The following is a 5,501-nucleotide window of genomic DNA, read 5'->3' on the forward strand; positions in this document are numbered from 1 at the left end:
TGATTTTTAACAATTATTTTTGTGAACAGAAAGTTTCTGGAATTTTCTGCAGGATCAAATAACTATCATCCAAGAAGATCCTATAGGTTTAACTTGGCACAAACACTAATTAAAACATAAAAACACATCTAACCAGAGGCTAGATCAAATATTTATTCGTAAACAGAAGCAAAAAGCAAAAAACTAAAAATAATTTTGGGTTGCCTCCCAACAAGCGCTATGTTTAACGCCCCTAGCTTGGCATAAAAGCAAGGATAGATCTAGGTAGTGCCATCTTTGGTGGGCAATCCATAAGTGGCTCTCATAATAGATTCATATGGTAGTTTTATTTTATTCCTAGGGAATTGCTCCATGCCTTTCTTTAATGGAAATTGGAATCTAATATTCCCTTCCTTCATATCAATAATTGCACCAATCGTTCTAAGGAAAGGTCTACCAAGAATAATAGGACATGAAGGATTGCAATATATGTCAAGAACGATAAAATCTATGGGCACATAATTCCTATTTGCAATAATAAGAACATCATTAATTCTTCCCATAGGTTTCTTAATAGTGGAATCCTCAAGGTGCAAGTGCATAAATTGCCTTTCAAGTTCAACTATAAGCATGGCAATAGCGTCAGCAAGACTACTAGTTCTATGAAGAATGGAACTGCCCATAGAAGGCAAAGCACCGGCACAAGTAAAGAAATCTTGAATAACTCCTTTTCCAATAACATTACCACTACCAATTCGAAATCTTTTTGTATGCAAGGTAGGGGGTTCTTCAGCAGGAGCATCAGAATTTTCCATGATATTATTATTGTCCATATCGACAATAATTTCCCAATTTCAGACATAACGGCAGAAAGAGCGAGGGGCAAAAAGGAAAGAAGAAGGCGAACGGAAAAGAGAGGGCGAATAAAACGGCAAGGGTGAAGTGGGGGAGAGGAAAACGAGAGGCAAATGGCAAATAATGTAATGCGGGAGATAAGGGTTTGTGATGGGTACTTGGTATGTTGACTTTTGCGTAGACCTCCCCAGCAACGGCGCCAGAAATCCTTCTTGCTACCTCTTGAGCACTGCGTTGGTTTTCCCTTGAAGGGGAAAGGGTGATGCGGCAAAGTAGCGTAAGTATTTCCCTCAGTTTTTGAGAACCAAGGTATCAATCCAGTAGGAGGCTACGCGCGAGTCCCTCGCACCTACACAAACAAATAAATCCTCGCAACCAACGCGATAAGGGGTTGTCAATCCCTACACGGTCACCTACGAGAGTGAGATCTGATAGATATGATAGGATAATATTTTTGGTATTTTTATGATAAAGATGCAAAGTAAAATAAAAGAAAAGTAAAAAGCAACGGAAATAACTAAGTGTTGGAAGATTAATATGATGGAAGATAGACCCGGGGGCCATAGGTTTCACTAGTGGCTTCTCTTAAGAGCATAAGTATTTTACGGTTTGTGAACAAATTACTGTTGAGCAATTGACAGAATTGAGCATAGTTATGAGAATATCTAGGTATGATCATGTATATAGGCATCATGTCCGAGAACAGTAGACCGACTCCTGCCTGCATCTACTACTATTACTCCACACATCGACCGCTATCCAGCATGCATCTAGAGTATTAAGTTCATAAAAACAGAGTAACGCCTTAAGCAAGATGACATGATTTAGAGGGATAAATTCATGCAATATGATAAAAAAACCCCATCTTGTTATCCTCGATGGCAACAATACAATACGTGCCTTGCTGCCCCTACTGTCACTGGGAAAGGACACCGCAAGATTGAACCCAAAGCTAAGCACTTCTCCCATTGCAAGAAAGATCAATCTAGTAGGCCAAACCAAACTGATAATTCGAAGAGATTTGCAAAGATAACCAATCATACATAAAAGAATTCAGAAGATTCAAATATTGTTCATAGATAAACTTGATCATAAACCCACAATTCATCGGTCTCAACAAACACACCGCAAAAGAAGATTACATCGAATAGATCTCCAGGAGAGAGGGGGAGAACATTGTATTGAGATCCAAAAAGAGAGAGGAAGCCATCTACCTAATAACTATGGACCTGAAGGCCTGAGGTAAACTACTCACACTTCATCGGAGAGGCTATGGTGTTGATGTAGAAGGCCTCCGTGATCGATGCCCCCTCCGACGGAGCTCCGGAACAGGCCCCAAGATGGGATCTTGTGGGTACAGAAGGTTGCGGCGGTGGTATTAGGTTTTTGGCTCCGTATCTGATCGTTTGGGGGTACGTAGGTATATATAGGAGGAAGGAGTATGTCGGTGGAGCAACATGGGGCCCATGAGGGTGGAAGGCGCGCCTGGGGGGGTAGGCGCGTCCCCTACCTCATGGCTTCCTAGAAGCTTCCTTGACTTAGGGTCCAAGTCTCCTGGATCATGTTCGTTCCAAAAATCACGTTCCCGAAGGTTTCATTCCGTTTGGACTCCATTTGATATTATTTTTCTGCGAAACTCTGAAATGGACAAAAAACAGCAATTCTGGGATGGGCCTCCGGTTAATAGGTTAGTCCCAAAAATAATATAATGGTCGATAATAAAGCCCAATAATGTCCAAAACAGAAGATAATATAGCATGGAGCAATCAAAAATTATAGATACGTTGGAGACGTATCACTGCCCCAAGTATTTGGCGGATAAGAAGGATGGCAAGGTGAACAGAGGTATATGTGATATACATGTTATTGATGTGTACCTTACTAATGCTCGCAGTAGCACCTGGGTATTTGATAACGGTTCTGTTGCTGATATTTGCAACTCAAAACAGGGACTACGGATTAAGCGAAGATTGGCTAAGGACGAGGTGATGATGCGCATGGGAAATGGTTCCAAAGTCGATGTGATCGCGGTCGGCACGCTACCTCTACATCTACCTTCGGGATTAGTTTTAGACCTGAATAATTGTTATTTGGTGCCAACGTTGAGCATGAACATTATATCTGGATCTTGTTTGATGCGGGACAGTTATTCATTTAAATCGGAGAATAATGGTTGTTCTATTTATATGAGTAATATCTTTTATGATCATGCACCCTTGAGGAGTGGTCTATTTATATTAAATCTCGATAGTAGTGATACACATATTCATAATATTGAGGCCAAAAGATGCAGAGTTGATAATGATAGTGCAACTTATTTGTGGCACTGCCGTTTAGGTCATATTGGTGTAAAGCGCATGAAAAAACTCCATTCCGATGGACTTTTGGAATCACTTGATTATCAATCACTTGGTACGTGCGAACCATGCCTCATGGGCAAGATGACTAAAACGCCGTTCTCCGGAACTATGGAGCGAACAACAGATTTGTTGGAAATCATACATACAGATGTATGTGGTCCGATGAATGTTGAGGCTCGCGGCGGGTATCGTTATTTTCTCACCTTCACAGATGATTTAAGCAGATATGGGTATATCTACTTAATGAAACATAAGTCTGAAACATTTGAAAAGTTGAAAGAATTTCAGAGTGAAGTTGAAAATCATCGTAACAAGAAAATAAAGTTTCTACGATCTGATCGTGGAGGAGAATATTTGAGTTACGAGTTTGGTCTTCATTTGAAACAATGCGGAATAGTTTCACAACTCACGCCACCCGAAACACCACAGCGTAATGGTGTGTCTGAACGTCGTAATCGTACTTTACTAGATATGGTGCGATCTATGATGTCTATTACTTATTTACCGCTATCATTTTGGGGTTATGCTTTAGAGATGGCTGCATTCACGTTAAATAGGGCACCATCAAAATCCATTGAGACGACGCCTTATGAACTATGGTTTGGCAAGAATCCAAAGTTGTCGTTTCTTAAAGTTTGGGGTTGCGATGCTTATGTGAAAAAGCTTCAACCTGATAAGCTCGAACCCAAATCGGAGAAATGTGTCTTCATAGGATACCCAAAGGAAACTGTTGGGTACACCTTCTATCACAGATCTGAAGGCAAGACTTTTGTTGCTAAATTTGGATCCTTTCTAGAGAAGGAGTTTCTCTCGAAAGAAGTGAGTGGGAGGAAAGTAGAACTTGATGAGGTAACTGTACCTGCTCCCTTATTGGAAAGTAGTTCATCACAGAAACCTGTTCCTGTGACATCTACACCAATTAGTGAGGAAGCTAATGATATTGATCATGAAACTTCAGATCAAGTTACTACTGAACCTCGTAGGTCAACCAGAGTAAGATCCGCACCAGAGTGGTACGGTAATCCTGTTCTGGAGGTCATGTTACTAGACCATGACGAACCTACGAACTATGAAGAAGCGATGGTGAGCCCAGATTCCGCGAAATGGCTTGAAGCCATGAAATCTGAGATGGGATCCATGTATGAGAACAAAGTGTGGACTTTGGTTGACTTGCCCGATGACCGGCAAGCCATTGAGAATAAATGGATCTTCAAGAACAAGACTGACGCTGACGGTAATGTTACTGTTTATAAAGCTCGACTTGTTGCAAAAGGTTTTCGACAAGTTCAAGGTGTTGACTACGATGAGATTTTCTCACACGTAGTGATGCTTAAGTCTGTCCGAATCATGTTAACAAATTGCCACATTTTATGAAATTTGGCAAATGGATGTCAAAACTACATTCCTTAATGGATTTCTTAAAGAAGAGTTGTATATGATGCAACCAGAAGGTTTTGTCAATCCTAAAGGTGCTGACAAAAATGTGCAAGCTCCAGCGATCAATCTATGGACTGGTGCAAGCATCTCGGAGTTGGAATATACGCTTTGATGAGTTGATCAAAGCATATAGTTTTATACAGACTTGCGATGAAGCCTGTATTTACAAGAAAGTGAGTGGGAGCACTACAGCATTTCTGATAAGTATATGTGAATGACATATTGTTGATCGGAAATAATGTAGAATTTTCTGGAAAGCATAAAGGAGTATTTGATAGGAGTTTTTCAAAGAAAGACCTCGGTGAAGCTGCTTACATATTGAGCATCAAGAGATAGATCAAGACGCTTGATAAGTTTTTTCAATGAGTACATACCTTGACAAGACTTTGAAGTAGTTCAAAATGGAACAGTCAAAGAAAGAGTTCTTGCCTGTGTTACAAGGTGTGAAATTGAGTAAGACTCAAAGCCTGACCACGGCAGAAGATAGAAAAAGAATGAAAGTCATTCCCGATGCCTCAGCCATAGGTTCTATAAAGTATGCCATGTTGTGTACCAGATCTATTGTATACCCTACACTGAGTTTGTCAAGGGAGTACAATAGTGATCTAGGAGTAGATCACTGAACAGCGGTCAAAATTATCCTTAGTGGAATAAGGAAATATTTCTCGGTTATGGAGGTGATAAAGAGTTCGTTGTAAAGAGTTACGTCGATGAAAGTTTTTACACCAATCCGGATGACTCTAAGTCTCAATCTGGATACATATTGAAAGTGGAAGCAATTAGCTAGAGTACCTTCGTGTAGAGTATTGTAGACATGGAATATTTGCAAAATACATACGACTTTGAATGTGGCAGACCCGTTGACTAAAA

This window comes from Triticum aestivum, chromosome 7D (genome assembly GCF_018294505.1).
Source record: "Triticum aestivum cultivar Chinese Spring chromosome 7D, IWGSC CS RefSeq v2.1, whole genome shotgun sequence".
Lineage (NCBI taxonomy): Eukaryota > Viridiplantae > Streptophyta > Magnoliopsida > Poales > Poaceae > Triticum > Triticum aestivum.